Source organism: Mauremys reevesii, linkage group 4 (genome assembly GCF_016161935.1).
Source record: "Mauremys reevesii isolate NIE-2019 linkage group 4, ASM1616193v1, whole genome shotgun sequence".
Classification (NCBI taxonomy): domain Eukaryota; kingdom Metazoa; phylum Chordata; order Testudines; family Geoemydidae; genus Mauremys; species Mauremys reevesii.
The window spans coordinates 127,231,709-127,245,864 of record NC_052626.1 but is presented as its reverse complement, the minus strand read 5'-3'; the positions used below and the strand labels follow the sequence as shown (position 1 = coordinate 127,245,864).

General features: G+C 48.9%; 1 long non-coding RNA gene across 1 annotated transcript in view; it reads left to right on the top strand.

Moving 5' to 3' along the window:
- Positions 1-12,278, top strand: part of LOC120405384 — a 37,983-nt gene extending 25,705 nt beyond the window's left edge. The window contains exon 4 of the long non-coding RNA XR_005598534.1: positions 10,272-12,278. This is a non-coding gene — a long non-coding RNA (uncharacterized LOC120405384). The remainder of the gene's footprint in view (positions 1-10,271) is intronic.
- Positions 12,279-14,156: the final 1,878 nt, after the last annotated feature.

Below are 14,156 nucleotides of genomic sequence, written 5' to 3'. Positions count from 1 at the left end.
CTGTCCTGCCCGGCTGTGGGAGCCGTACCTGAGTTATGTAATTGACCTGCTGACACCCGTGACCCCTAGTGAATGGCTCCAAGTGGCAGGTATTTTCCCCAGCATATATACCAGTAATTGCAGGCAGTGTGCTCAAAACACTTGGCTCAGAGCCCTGAGATGCTACTTTGGCAAGAAAGAAAACAATGCTAAGCATAATTCCACAGCTGGGTTTCTTTAAACCACATTTTAAAGGGCTGGAAATGTACCCTCCAGCAGAGCCTGTGTGACATGCACCAGGTAGCTGCTCCCGCACCCAACCCTCAAGATGGCTGCAAGAGAGAATCTGGGGACAAGGCCTGCCTGCTGGTTCCCATGCAGTGTCAATGGCTGTCCCTGGCAGGTGCAAGGCCTGCCTGCTTGAGAGACCCTGAGAGCAGCTGGTGTATGGACTCAGTGTTCCCGGGAGACAACTAAGCAGGTGAGTGGGTAAGAGGCTCAGGGTGCATATCGGCCTAGGTGCTGTGTGCTGAGAAAATGCACCGTGCATCATACATCAGCTAGGGACGTGCACTTTAGAGGTGTGTTGAGTTAGCGCTGACGTCAGCTGAGCCCTGAAGAAGAGCTCCAGGTGGCTCGAAAACTTGTGTCCAATAAAAGCTATCACCTCCCCCACCGTGTCTCGCCAACTGAACAGAGTAAGCGGGAGTGAATAAATGCAACACTCACAAGACAGCACCTGAGTCTGGGCTAAGGAGGAAATACCAGGGTGCCAGTGATCTGTCCCCCTTCCCAGACCTGGCTCTGTGCCACAGGGGAGAAGAATGAGCCCCACCACCTGGGCTTGCAGCTCCCACTGAGAAACCTGACATCAGTGGAAGCTGGGGACACTCCAGCACCTCTCAGGATCAGGCCCCATGCCGTGAGGAGAACGCTCACATGGCCTGGTGATTCCGTAGCACTGTAAGTGGACAGCAGACATTTGGTGAGGGGCTGAGACTCCAGGTGGCCTTTGCTATCAGTGGGCAGGGCCATTGCTTCTGTCAATTAATCTGCTGTTCCAGTTGGATTCAGCAAGGAGCAGGCAATCCCTCTCCCGCCTCCCCCCACCCACCCCGAGGTTAGTAGGCAGCTCTCACGCCTGTCCATCCTCAGGAGAGGGAACGCGAGACAGTCTGGGTTGCCAATGAGTGCCAGAGCAGCTCCACAGAGGCATCAGTCACTGACACCCACTGTCTGCACAGGGGCCAAGTGTGTGCTCAGATGAGAAAACAAGCTGGACATGGCCATCACAGACTATATTCAAATGCCGCAGGACCAGCTGTGGGCGGCTAGCTGTCTTCAAACCGGAGTCACTAGCACTAAGATAACAGCAACAACACTGCATCTCTGCAGGCCTGTCTATTTGACAGTCTCTACGTGGTTTACAGACATTGGCCCCACCCACCAGCCCCTCGGGAGGCAGGTACTTTCTGTATTACAGATGGGGAAACTGAGGCACACGAAAGCTAAGTGACTTATACCAAGTCACAACGTGTTAAGAGTCGAGGCTAGAATTCAGAAGTCCTGATGCCCAGTCCTTTCCTCTCACTAACAGGTCACCCTCCTTTCTGGAATGACACTGCCTGGTCCCGCCCGTTTGGCTCTCCTTGAATGTATTAGGCCAAAGGAACCAAATTGCTCAGTGGATAATATCTGAGGGTGGAGCAGAAGAACCTCATAATTAGCGGATTGTAAACCACGCCCATGCCAGATGGGGCTCTGTCCCCCCTCTAGTGGTGACTGAGGACCCGCTGGCCACAGGTGTGTGGGTTTATGATACTTGTTGGGTGAGGCTGGCATCCCGGCACCCACTGGGGCCTGCTCAGTGTCCTTGCTCCCCTGGATGGTAACACTGGGCAGAAGGGGAGCCGCTCTGGCACAGCACAGGATGACATTTTGAAATCCACCCGTTGGGATTTGACCTTTAATCCAGAGCAATGTTGACATTTCTAGGCTGTCAGAAGAAATCAAGCCTGCTTCACTAAGTGCAGAGCGGGACGGGGATTAATGGCAGCGCGATACTACCAGAGATGGGGTTGGGAAAGGTGTCGCTCCCCGGATGCCTGCATCCACTGGAACTGGGGCTCCTGCCAGCCAGGGGCTGAGTGCTAACCCACAGATTTACGGCTCATGGGTGCTTATGGCCCATGAAGCCCTTGTGTGGCCTGCGGAAGGCCCAGAGCCTGATCCTGTGCAGTACTGAGCTCCCTCAGTTCACACAGGTGTCGGTGGGAGTCATATTGATTTCATGGGCCTAAATACCTTTGAGGATCTGAGCCTCTCAGGATCAGTCCCTTACATACCCCCTGACAGTCAGGCTGTAATCTCCTCCCAATCCATCCCTACACAGATTTGTTTTGGGAGGGGAGAGGGGGAATTAATTTGCCTCATAGCCACCCACTGGACTGAGGTCCTGTTCCCAGTCAAGTCTAATGGCAAAACAGCCCTTGACATCAAGGAGAGAAGTAATGGGCTCTTTAACACCACACTGGAGGCAGTGTGGCCTAGTGGAGGGAGCCTGGGACTCAGGAGACCTGGATTCTAATCCTACCTCTCACCTGCTGGGTGATCTTGGGCATGTCACTTCCCCACTCTGTGCCTCGGTTTCCCTATCTGCAAAACGGAGATAATGCTCCTGACCCCCTTTGTAAAGACTATGGATGAAAAGAGCTATGTATATGCTCCCCGGAGAGGGCTAATTACTCACCACACCCATGCTGGTGTAACTCCCATTTCTGTTTCTTATTCCATGGTGTTCAGCCTGTAACCCTTATGGCTGTAATTCCAGCTGCTGTTGTTACTTGTGCTCCCACAAGGGGGCAGTACAGAGCCTGGAGTGAGGGCAAAGAAGCAGTTGCTATTTCAGCCCCCTAGAGGGAGTGCAGGAAGTTGGTGCCCATGCCCAGTAGCTGTTTGGAAGCTGGTGTGGAAGGCTCCATTAAGGGCAGCATCCCTGCATGTGCCCACATCTCCCCTTGGAGGCTGGGAGCTCTGTCAGGGTACAAAACTGATCAGATGCAACCTTGACCTGCAGGGAGAAGACAGAGCTGCCAGGGGACACCCTGACTCAGCTGTGTGGTGGATCTCAATGTGATTTCCTCTAATTGCACCAGTTATGTGGACTTTACTGGTCTGCAGCAGGCAGTGCTATGCTAAGGTATCTGTACAGTCCTTAGTCTCAAGAAGAAAAGTAAGTTTGTTTTTATATTGCAGTGGGTTAGGGACTGGGAAATTTGCTACTTGCCTGAAAGGCTGGGGTCTTACCAGTGTTAGAAGTAAGTAGGGCAGTTGTGTTTGTGCGACTGTATCTAATGCATGGCCTTGTGCCGTGACTGGTAGAGCATCTGTCCAGCCCAGCCCTGCAGGGAGAAGATAGAGCTGCTAGGGGTATCCCAGGCAGATCTGTGGGGTGGATCCAGGGTTCCCAACAGTGTCTTCTTGCAAGGGACATCTCTTATCTTTTCATTGCTGTACAACAAGAACGAGAGCTGCTGAGTGCTGCAAAAAGCAGCAAAAGGAATATTCCTGGTGAAAGTGAGTCCTGCTTAGTATTATTATTAATAATGATGATAATAATAACATCAGGAGGGGGAGATGCTAAGAAAACAGTCCCTTATTTTGAAATACAATGTTGGCAAGCCTAGTTGGGTCTCCATACAGTTTCCTGTAATTTTATGGAAGTCAGATTGAGACTGGGAAAACCCCATAAAGGTGTAATTGCAGACTGGAGGCCAGATGTCTTCAGGAGGTGTGCGACATCACTGACCCAGAGACAGTGCGTGAGCCTGACAGCTACATGCACTGTACAATTTCTCCCTTTCTCACTGGAAGTTGTGTATGTGTCCAGTAATGCTGAAACAACTGAGTATGTATGGAATCTCCTTCCTTAGAGGTTTTTAAGGTCAGGCTTGACAAAGCCCTGGCTGGGATGATTTAGTTGGGTTTGGTCCTGCTTTGAGCAGGGGGTTGGACTAGATGACCTTCTGAGGTCCCTTCCAACCCTGATATTCTATGATTCTTTGATTCTGTGTAGGACAACTAAATGCTTTATTTTAATTGTCACCATAATACGCAGGGTGAGCCTACGTGAAAGCAGATCTCCAATTGTCAGAGGTCCCAATCCCTGTATTGATTTGGTATGGTAGTCTATATATTTGGGGTTTCGGCCCTGTGCTGTATTCTTCTTTTAAAAGGAAAATTAGCACAGCTCTAGTTAGTGATGTTAGTCTAGCCAGAGGTTGTTGTAATTGCTGTGGTGCAATGGTTTATCTTTGGAGTGTTATTCATAAAAAGGAATTTGAAATTTGTGTGTGTGTGAATCCTATTATAATTTCCACGTTTAGTATTTAAAAGGTTCCTATTGAAAACCCAGCTGTTGTCTCTCTTGCAAGGATAGGATTTCATGGCCTGTGCAAATACTTTGTCAAAGAGAAGAATGCTGTAGCACAGAATTGGTAAGTCCTCCCCTCTACCCAGGTTATACTGGGACTTAGCCTCCCAGATTCTCAGTGGTGCTTTGCGGGGCCGGGGCTCTGCAGCCACATCCTCAGGGGAGGGTGGGATCATGCTGCTCCATTATCCCTTCTCCTTGGATCCCATTTCCTATCACCGGGATGGAGCAAATGCCCCAGCACTGGCTTCGAGATCCAGCCTTATCTGCTCACCCTGGAGGAATTCACAATGGAGTTCATACGATCGCCCCAAAGGCTTTCGTCCCATACCACGAATACCGGGATGCCTTGCCAGCCACAGCACTAACCCCTGTGCCTTCCCCTTTCAATCCCTGCTTCATTGGAGGAAAACCTCTGGAACAAAATCACTTGTGCTGGAATTAACACAGGGCCTGCCCTTTACTGGGATCAATCTCATTTGCTTTAGGCAGGTATTACTGGTTAATTCCAGCCCTGGGATTTTGGCCATCCCAATGGGCCAGGTTGTGCCTCTCTTAATCATGGTGAGCAGCGTCTTGCTCTGTGAGCAGCCCCCTTGAGTTCAGCAGGAGAACTGGCAGGGCGAGGCGCTGTTCACTCTGAGTAGGGCTGGAATCTGGCCCTGGACGGGGTAGTAAGGAAAGAACCAACATCCTGATTCATTGAGGCTGAGCTTTGCAAAGGGAGTTAGACACCCAATTAATTTTAGAGGGATGTTAGCATCCAGTCCGCTTAGGCAGTTTTGGAATATTCAGCCTTGATTGTTAGGAGATCCTCAGAGGACGATATCCCTGAGAGAGGAAGGATAGAATATTTCCTCCTCTGAGCCTCTCCAGGGCTGTCACCTGGTGCCCCTGGTAGATTGCTCTTTGAAATGGATGATATGGAGCTTTGCTGTTCTTCCCATTCTGCAGAGGACTTTGTAAGAGAGGGGTCTCCTCCACTGCTTGGCTGCTAAGGTATTTCCCTCTGCTGGTCCAACAGGAAGGGCTCCATGGGCCACAAGTAACCCATTGGTCACTGCCTCATGAGAGACCACTTACAAACTGGGGCAGGACATCGCAGCCCCACCACAGGGACCTCGGGGACACACAACAGGTTAGTCTCCTGAGGCCTGAAACGCTTTAGTTGAACCCAAGTCACTAGGATCAGCGCAGGAGTAATGGAGTGAAATCGACTGGCTTGTGATGTACAGGAGGTCGGGCGAGATGATTTGGCGGGTCCATTCTGCCCTGGAACTCACTGGAACTGTGACGCACACGCTTGGAAACAGTAACTACGGAACTGCCTACAGAAAGCTTGACAATCAGTGCTGCGGCCACTGTTGGTGCTGCTGACCAGTATTGCCTGTCTGTAGCCACGTGTTGGCCCTTGCCTTGTACTTAAATTGTAAACTCTTTGAGGCAGGGAGTGTCTTTTTGTTCCACGTTTATACAGCCCTAGCCCAGTGGGGCCTGGTCTCTGGCTGAGGTTCCTGGGTAGTACTGCATTACAAATAATGAATTATAATAATGATTATAATAATGAATCATAATAATTGCTGGGTGCTGTTAAGCAGCTGCCATGTCCCACCCAGAGGTGGCTGCATCTGAGTGGTGGGCAAAGCAACCCTTATGCATAAGTTATATATTAGAATGACAGTCACCCTTAGCAGTGTTCATGTCCCTCTCCATATCAGGAATTCAGTCTTTCTCCAGACTGGTGTGGTCCAATGGATAAGGCACTGGACTGGGACTCAGGAGAGTTGGGTTCTGATTCTAGCTGTGTTACTAACCAAGTGTGGGTCCTTTAGCAAATCAATCTGCCTCTCCTGCTCCCACCTTGTCTTTTTAGACTGGAAACTCCTCAGGGCAGCGACTGGCTGTTCCCACTGGTGTGCGCAGTTCGTTAGCGTCTCTAGATTCTAATGAAATACTGACAGTGGCAGGAGCCCCCAACAGCTGCTGTCGTGAATGGGGCTGAATAGCCTCGATTTCTCATTTCAACCCAGTGCCTTAAACTTCCCGGAATGTGGGCCATGTGGTTGAACTGGCCCAACCTTTGATTTACGTCTGCAGCAGCTTCCCCAGACAGCTGCCAGGGTTGCCTTTCAGGCGTCCTCGGTCTTTTCTAATCAGCCTCACGTGGTTGGCACATCGGAGCCTTTGCTTGGGAATACGGTTCAATTAAGGCTTTCACGCTTTTGAAATGGAAATTCCTCCATGAGCTGACGGGCCTTCCTGCCGGCAGGCTCTGCTGTACCTGATGGCAGCCTCCTGGGAGGTGAGGGGAATAAAGGAACCCCTGCTGGTTTCTTGGGAAGGGGTTGGCCTGTCTCTTTGCAGCTTGAATTTCTGCTCTCCCTTGCCACAGAGCTCCGCTCATCAACTCCTGAACAATGACACAAGGTCTCCCAGCACATCTGGGAGGTGTCAGAGCAGGGATCTGATCTCTGCTTTCTAAGGGAACTCATGTCACAGCAGCCTCCTTATGCCTGATCTTTTTTCAACCACATTTATGGCATTTGCTTTGATGGTCTCTCTCAGCAACTTAACCCCTGGTTTACTTCCTTCTGGTGCTACAGGTTTGGCTTGAAATTCCCCACATAACCTTTCCCCCCAGGGTACAGCCCTTTGGAAGCTCAGAAACCATCCAGGATTGTTTTTGTGTCCAAACATCCTGCCGCTGAAAAGGGCAGCAAAAAGACTCAGCACCCCCCAGAGAAAGGCGGCGCAGTTGTTGATCTGTATTCTCTCCTCCTGTGGCTGCATCTAATGCTAAACTGAGCCTTTTTTACTGCAGCCAGACACCAGGCTGAGAGTTAAAAGGTTTGCTCCCCCCCCCCCCCTCCCCTTGAGCTGCCTGGAGGGGGCCTGAAGCATTGGTTTGCTTTTCTGTAAACAAAAGGAGTTAGAGGGAACGAACACTTGGGCTGCTCATTCCGAGGAGTTATTTTTGGCTAGTTGATCTTCACACGTAGGCACATCAGGTTAGCTTCAGCTGCACTGTAGCCGCCCCCCTGAGCTGACAGCGCTCAGACTACAGCCCCCTGGGCCTGCATGGCACCCCAATGACTTCAGAGCTCATGGCAGGATCAGGCCCCAGATTCTCCTGTATCATCCTCTGCCTACCTGCAGCCCCAGTTCGGATCTGATACGAAGCCCACTGGGAGTCTCTGTGTTGACTCAGGGTGTTCTGCTTCAGTGTTCTGGCCACTGCACTTCCCATGTTGTATCTATGTAATTGCACCTAGCTCTTACACAAGGCTTTTCATCCAGAGATCTCAAAGAAGCGCTTTACGAAGCGGGTCAGGATCATGATCCTGGGGGAACTGAGGAACCAGACTAGGGAAACCGAGGCACCAGGAAGTGAAGTGACTTGTCCAAGGTCGCCCAGTAGCAGAGCTGGTGCTGTCACGAGCACCCAGGTGTCCTGAGTTCTAGGCCTGTGCTCTGTCTTGTAGGCTACTCTGTCTAGTCTTGAAACTCCAGTGCCCTGTTCAAAGTCATTTTAGAATAGCCACGGTCCGTTTAGAGACTTATAGAAATGTGGGGCTGGAAGGGATCTTGAGAGGTCATCTGCCCCATCCCCCCATACTGAGCCAGGTTTAAGTAACCCTGGACTAGTGTTTCTCAACAACCGGTCCGTGAACCGGCACCGGTCCCTGAGATCTCCCTGACACAGTTTAGGAAGGCAGCAAGCTTGTCCCTGGTATCAAAAAGGGTGAGAAACACTGACCTAGACCATCCCTGACAGGTGTTTGTCTAACCTCGTCTTTAAAACCACTAACCACGGGGATTCCACATCCTCCTCGGTAACCTGTCCTCGTGCTTAGCAATCTTTAGAGTTAGAAAGTTTTTCCTAATACCCTGCTTCAATCTCCCTTCTTGCAAAGTAAGCTGCTTCCTTCTTGTCCTGCCCTTGGTGGAGGTGGGGAACAATTGATTGCAGTTCTAGCCCTCACCTCTTCTCATTGACACAGAAGGAATCTTATCCACAAGTTGACTCAGCACTTTTGATGCTGTTCGCTTCCTTGCTGCATTTCACTCTATTTGGGCCAGGCAGATGGTTAATGGCTTTGCATCCAGGTCACCCTGTGCAGCCCCGGGCCTGGCCTGATTTCATGCTGGGCATTTAGCATCTCAGGGAAGGGAGCTCTTCACTTTAGCACAGTTGATTTTCCCATCAAGGGTGCCCAGTGCACAGAAGGAACAGAGCCCATATTCTATCCACCGATCTAGGACTTGAACTTCCCCCCTTCCCCGCCCCCATCCTTAAACCAATAAGCACAAAAGGGGAAACTTCTCAAGTGTGTTTGACAACCTTAAGGTCCTTGTCAATTCAGGGCATTTGTCTCCATTCCGGGTGGCTGCACCTGTTTGAACCCCTAGTGCAGAGAGGCAAAGCTTTTTGCACCGATGCTCACCTTTGCTTGAAACTTGCCATCGCGAGGTGTCTCCTGGGTGGTCCCTCGGCCTCTCCTGTTCTTTGCCTGGGGCACACACAGTTGTCTCCCGAGGACTAAAATGCTTTAGTTGAACTCAAGTTATTTGGGCTCAGTGCGGAGGAATTTGGGTGCAGTGTAACGGCCAGTGCTATGCAGGAGGTCAGCTCTGTGCAGCTAACAAACGGGGATCAAGTCCCCCTGGTGCACATAGCAGCTTTGTCTATCTGTGTGACGGGCTGGCATTGATGCAGGTGCCACCAGTGGCTGGAATCGGGGCAAATTCCCATTACAGCTGAGGCCTTGATACTATCCTCAGCATGTCCTTTTTGAACATCACCATTAAGAAAAGCTCCATGGCACCAACTCTACCTTCAGTGCCTCCCATCGAGACCTGCTCTCTAGTGCTACCCACGCACCTCTGCGGCCTCCGATGGATTTCTGCTACTATAACCACCTGAGTGTAAGCAAGTGATTCCAGTGCAGATGCACAAGCGGGAATAAACTCTAGCTTGCTCTTGCCTGAGCACTGCAGGGCTAAGGGGAGTAAAAGGCAGGAAAGATCTTATTTATCACTGAGGCCAGCAGGTAGGAGTGAACCCCATTGGGAACAGATCTGTTGGGTAGCATGGGGCCATTTCTACTTCGTCGCTTTTCAAAACAGAACTGCCCTGAGAGCAACAGAGCCAAATGCTTTAAGCAGTTCATCTGTTGTGCATCACCTTGCAGCTAGCGGGAGTAGGTCAAGAATGACGTGCCATAGGCAGCCGGAGTACAGCAGAGAAGGTTGGAGCCGCTAACGGTGGCGTTCAGAGAGGATGCAGCGAGGTGGGACTAGACCCAGCTGTAGGATGGAAAGCAGCAAGGGGGAAATGCGGCCCAGGAGAAGAGCAGAGGGGTATAGACATAGCAGAGGAGGTTAGGCCCCTGCAGCCAGGACATGGCCAGATGCGGCAGAAGGGAATGCAGCCTAGCCACGGCCAGATGTGACCAAACAGGCCAGAAAGTGGTGAAGGTGCAGGTTGGGGACTGCGGAAAAATCCCCATCTCTGAGCACCGTCTGCTCTCCCGATTTCTGCGGCGGTATTAATTAGATAATGCGAGAGCGAAGCAGGCCATTAGCAATCAATTACAACAAAGCACTGGCGATAAATGCAGATAATTAGGCTCCCAAAAAGTAATTATGTTTGTTCCACTCCAGTGAACATTTTATTTTAATAGTAATTAACTCTGGCTGGGGCAGGGAGGGGAGGCTTTTATGACCTGCTGCGACCAGCCCAGTCAGCATGAAAAATGGAGGGTGTCTGCTTCCAGCTGTGAACTCTCCCTGCCCTCCTCAAAACTTTTATATGCTGGAGGCCACTCCAAACTGATCTTTTTTGGGTCATGTTTTCCAGATAGGTGTCACCTAGGACATGGAACCTGAGGATTTACCACGGATCAATGCTCTTTTGCCTGGTCAATCATCCCTGAAGTTTCCTAAAGCCTCGTGGAATAATTTACTCGGAGACATGGACAGCAGTTTTCATTGCCACTGAACTTGGCCAAATGAGGCATCTCAAGCAGCAGAGGGTGCTGCTCATGAGAATGCCATCAGCTGATTTATCCCTTTTACTAGAGGAACTTCTATGACCCTGTCGCATGAGTCCACAGAGCAGCTGTCAGTGCCCCTGGACCTCTTCTCCAAGAGGAAATGTTTATGCACTACATTAATTTTTCAGGCTTGCCTGAGGAGGCAGTTGGCCTTTCGCTCCCTCGCGCATTATTCAAACCACGATCAGCCCTATGACTGAGTGACAGCAACCTCTCTGTCTCTGTTTAACAGAAACTCCACGTCAAAGGGTGTCCATCCAAGCCAAGGGAGGCCTTTGGATATATTTGAAAACACAATAATGTAAGAATTACGAAACATACAAAGCTTCAGAGCAGCAACAGCTCTTCTCCTTCCTACAAAACATCATGTGATCAATACAGCTTAACCTCCCCACCAACAGACTCGAGTGAATTTGATGTTGATGAAACGTGGTGGATTGACAGTCCTGGGCTAGATATGCACTAGAGATCTGAGCCATTGGTAATCTGACTGGTGCCATTGCATTTAGAGTAAGTTGGCTGAAATTGGGAACAAGGGGCCAGTCGCCATGGTGCGTGCAGCTGGTAAAGGTGTATTGCAAAGTCTCATTACAATTGGGAATGATTATGGTAAACTTCAGAGGATGCACACAACCACCTCTGATTTAAGGCCTTTTTCAATTTTACATTAATAATAAGTCTCCCTTAACTCATGTGTTCAGTTTCTGTTACTTGAAAATGTGGTGTTAAAGTATAAATATTATAGCGAGTTACTTCATTTTATCATTCATTTATTGTGTGTTGTGTGATGTTATGATTAACTGACATACCATGTAATATATAATCATTGTATGTTGAATAGACTGAAGTGGTAGGATTATAGAAGTATAAGATTGATCAGTAATTAGAAGGGCTAAGTGTGTATTAGGTATCTAAGTAAATAGGGCTGAAACACAAGGCCTACAGACTGAGGCCTGTAAGATTTTAGCTTAGCTATACTAGGCCTTACAATTAAGAAATGCTTGACATAAGTAAGTGATGAAAGAATAACCCGATGCCATAAGATTACAGGAAAAAATGTGCCAATGGGTGATACTGCGAAAAATTAGCCGTTTCATTTTAGATAGAAAAAATGTGCCTCTCGGGCACTTTGTTAACACATGCCTTACTACAGGTTTTGCGTCAGTGCTAACGAGAATAAAAGGAACTATACACAACCTATGAAAAATGTGGTACCCCAGTATTCTTGGGAGACACAATACAAATGAGGAAAAAGAGGGTTGACACTTTCACACACAGGCATAGTGAGAATCACATTAAAAAGGAGGGTTCCCAGACTGGGAAAATTGAGTTCCCTGTGGGAAGATTCCAGCAGGAACCATCCCTCTACTGATGATCAATTAATGTGAGATCCATCAGACCGTAAGACTATCTAGGAGGATTTGAGTATGACTGTAGCTATAAATTGTGCATGGATATATGTAGGATTTATCTATGCTTGGATAGTCACAACTTTGCTGGTAACGTTAATAAAAATTGACAAAGGAAATTAGACATTGTTCTTGTGACTGTCTGTGTTGCTTTCCGTGCTCCTAGAGGCTCTAGATCTGTAACAAGTGGCAGAGGTAATTTTCACTCTGTTGAGATTGAGACCGTAGCCAGTGGTGTAAAACGACATTATTAAATCCACTTTAACTAAAATAAAAGGCTACCATATCCCTGCATTCTGAGAATCAGGCAGCATGGATACAGTGCCTCAGAAGAGAAGAAAGCATGCCATAAAGAGGTGTGACCAGAGCACTTCTGGATCTCGCATCTACAGAATGCAGGTAAGAAGGACTCTTGCTTGCTTGAGCCTTTCAGTATTTCTGTCATTCAAAACAAGCACAAGGCGTTACCACATAGAGCAGGGGTTGGCAACCTCTGGCTCGTGGCTCGCCAGGGTCAGCACCCTGGCGGGCCGGGCCAGTTTGTTTACCTGCCGTGATGGCAGATTTGGCCGATCACGGCTCCCACTGGCCGCGGTTCGCCGTCCCAGGACAATTGGGGTAGCAGGAAGCCGCGGCCAGCACATCCCTCGCCCGCACCGCTTCCTGCCACCCCCATTGGCCTGGGACGGTGAACCGCGGCCAGTGGGAGCCGCGATCGGCCGAACCTGCCGACACAGCAGGTAAACAAACTGGCCTGGCCCACCAGGGTGCTGACCCTGGCGAGCCACGTGCCAGAGGTTGCCAACCCCTGACGTAGAGTTTACTAAGGGCCACATTCTTAGCTGGTATAAACTGCCATAGCTTCATTCTTCACCTCAATCGAGCTACACCATTTTACACCAACTAAGAATCTGGCCCTAGACACATACATTGTCCTGATTCTCCACCCATGCTGTTCAGTGTTAGGACTGGAAGAAAGAACATAAACTGTCCATGCTTATTCATTTCTAGGAACATTTTAGTCTAGTCGATGAAACACCAGACACCCTTTTTGTGCTAACTGTTATGGCTTTTCATGATTAAAATTATCACCCTTTCCTGCTAGATACTGAAAGCATAAATTTGTTTCACTTGTGCCTCTGAGAAGATTTAGAACATTGCTCTGCTGTGTCTACAGGATAATTATTATGATTAAAACACATATATAGCACTGTAAATAGCTAGCATCAAGTAGGTTCCTCTCCAGTCTTCAGCGTTCTGATGCTGAACTGATTATCCTTTAAATTACATGTGGTATATAACCGAATTCTGTATCCACTCCCAGATCTTGATTGTGTCAATATTCCTGTCTAGATTTCCTTATGGTTCTTTATTTCTGTGCTTTGGAAAATAAGACTATAGCACTGTGCATTACTAGCTGAGGGAGAGTACAGCACCTCTATTAAGGCCTTGTCCACAATGGTTGTTTATCCCAATTTCAGCTATGTTTTTTGCTGCACAAGTGCAAACCCTTAGCGTAGACGGGGTAAACTGCTATAAATCACTATTTCCATCCATGCATCTAAGCCTGGTTTCAAGCAGGGGTAAATTGCACCAGTGCAAATTGCAGTTTATAGCCTGTCTACCTAGGAGTTTGCACCAGTGCAGCTATGTTGGGGGCTGGCTAGTAGTGGCTTAAACCTCCCATGTAGAGACGGTCTTCGATTCAGTTAGAAGCCTGGCACATAAATTGCCATATGCTGTTGAGACTGGAGAGGAACTAAGCATTTCATGTAGCAGCTTGATTGTGGACCTGTTCATTTAGGCTAACGCTAAACTATGTGCTTTTCCTTTTGTTGAACTAGCTGGATTATTTACATGCAGGATGTTCCGAAGGTGCAATAATTTGAGAGACACATAGTCTGGATTATTGTTCTTTTTATTCAAGGTTTGCCAAGTAGATACTGGCCAATTTCTTTGCCAAGACAAGTAAACCATCACCCGCTGGCTTCAAACTAGCCCTTTATCACAGTGGTTTTCAACCTGTGGTCCACAGACCTCTGGGGGTCTGCAGACTATGTCTAAGATTTCCAAAGGGGTCTGCACCCCCATAACATTTTTAGGGGTCTGCAAATGAAAAAAGGTTGAAAACCACTGCTCTACCTCTTCCTTCACACTGGTAACCACTTCAGAGCAGACCTGTTGGAACACTTTGTGTCTCAGCCTAACGATTCTGCTTTTGGACATAAAAAACAGAGCTCCTATGTTCTACTCCAGCTTGCTTCTCATCAGCCATCTACG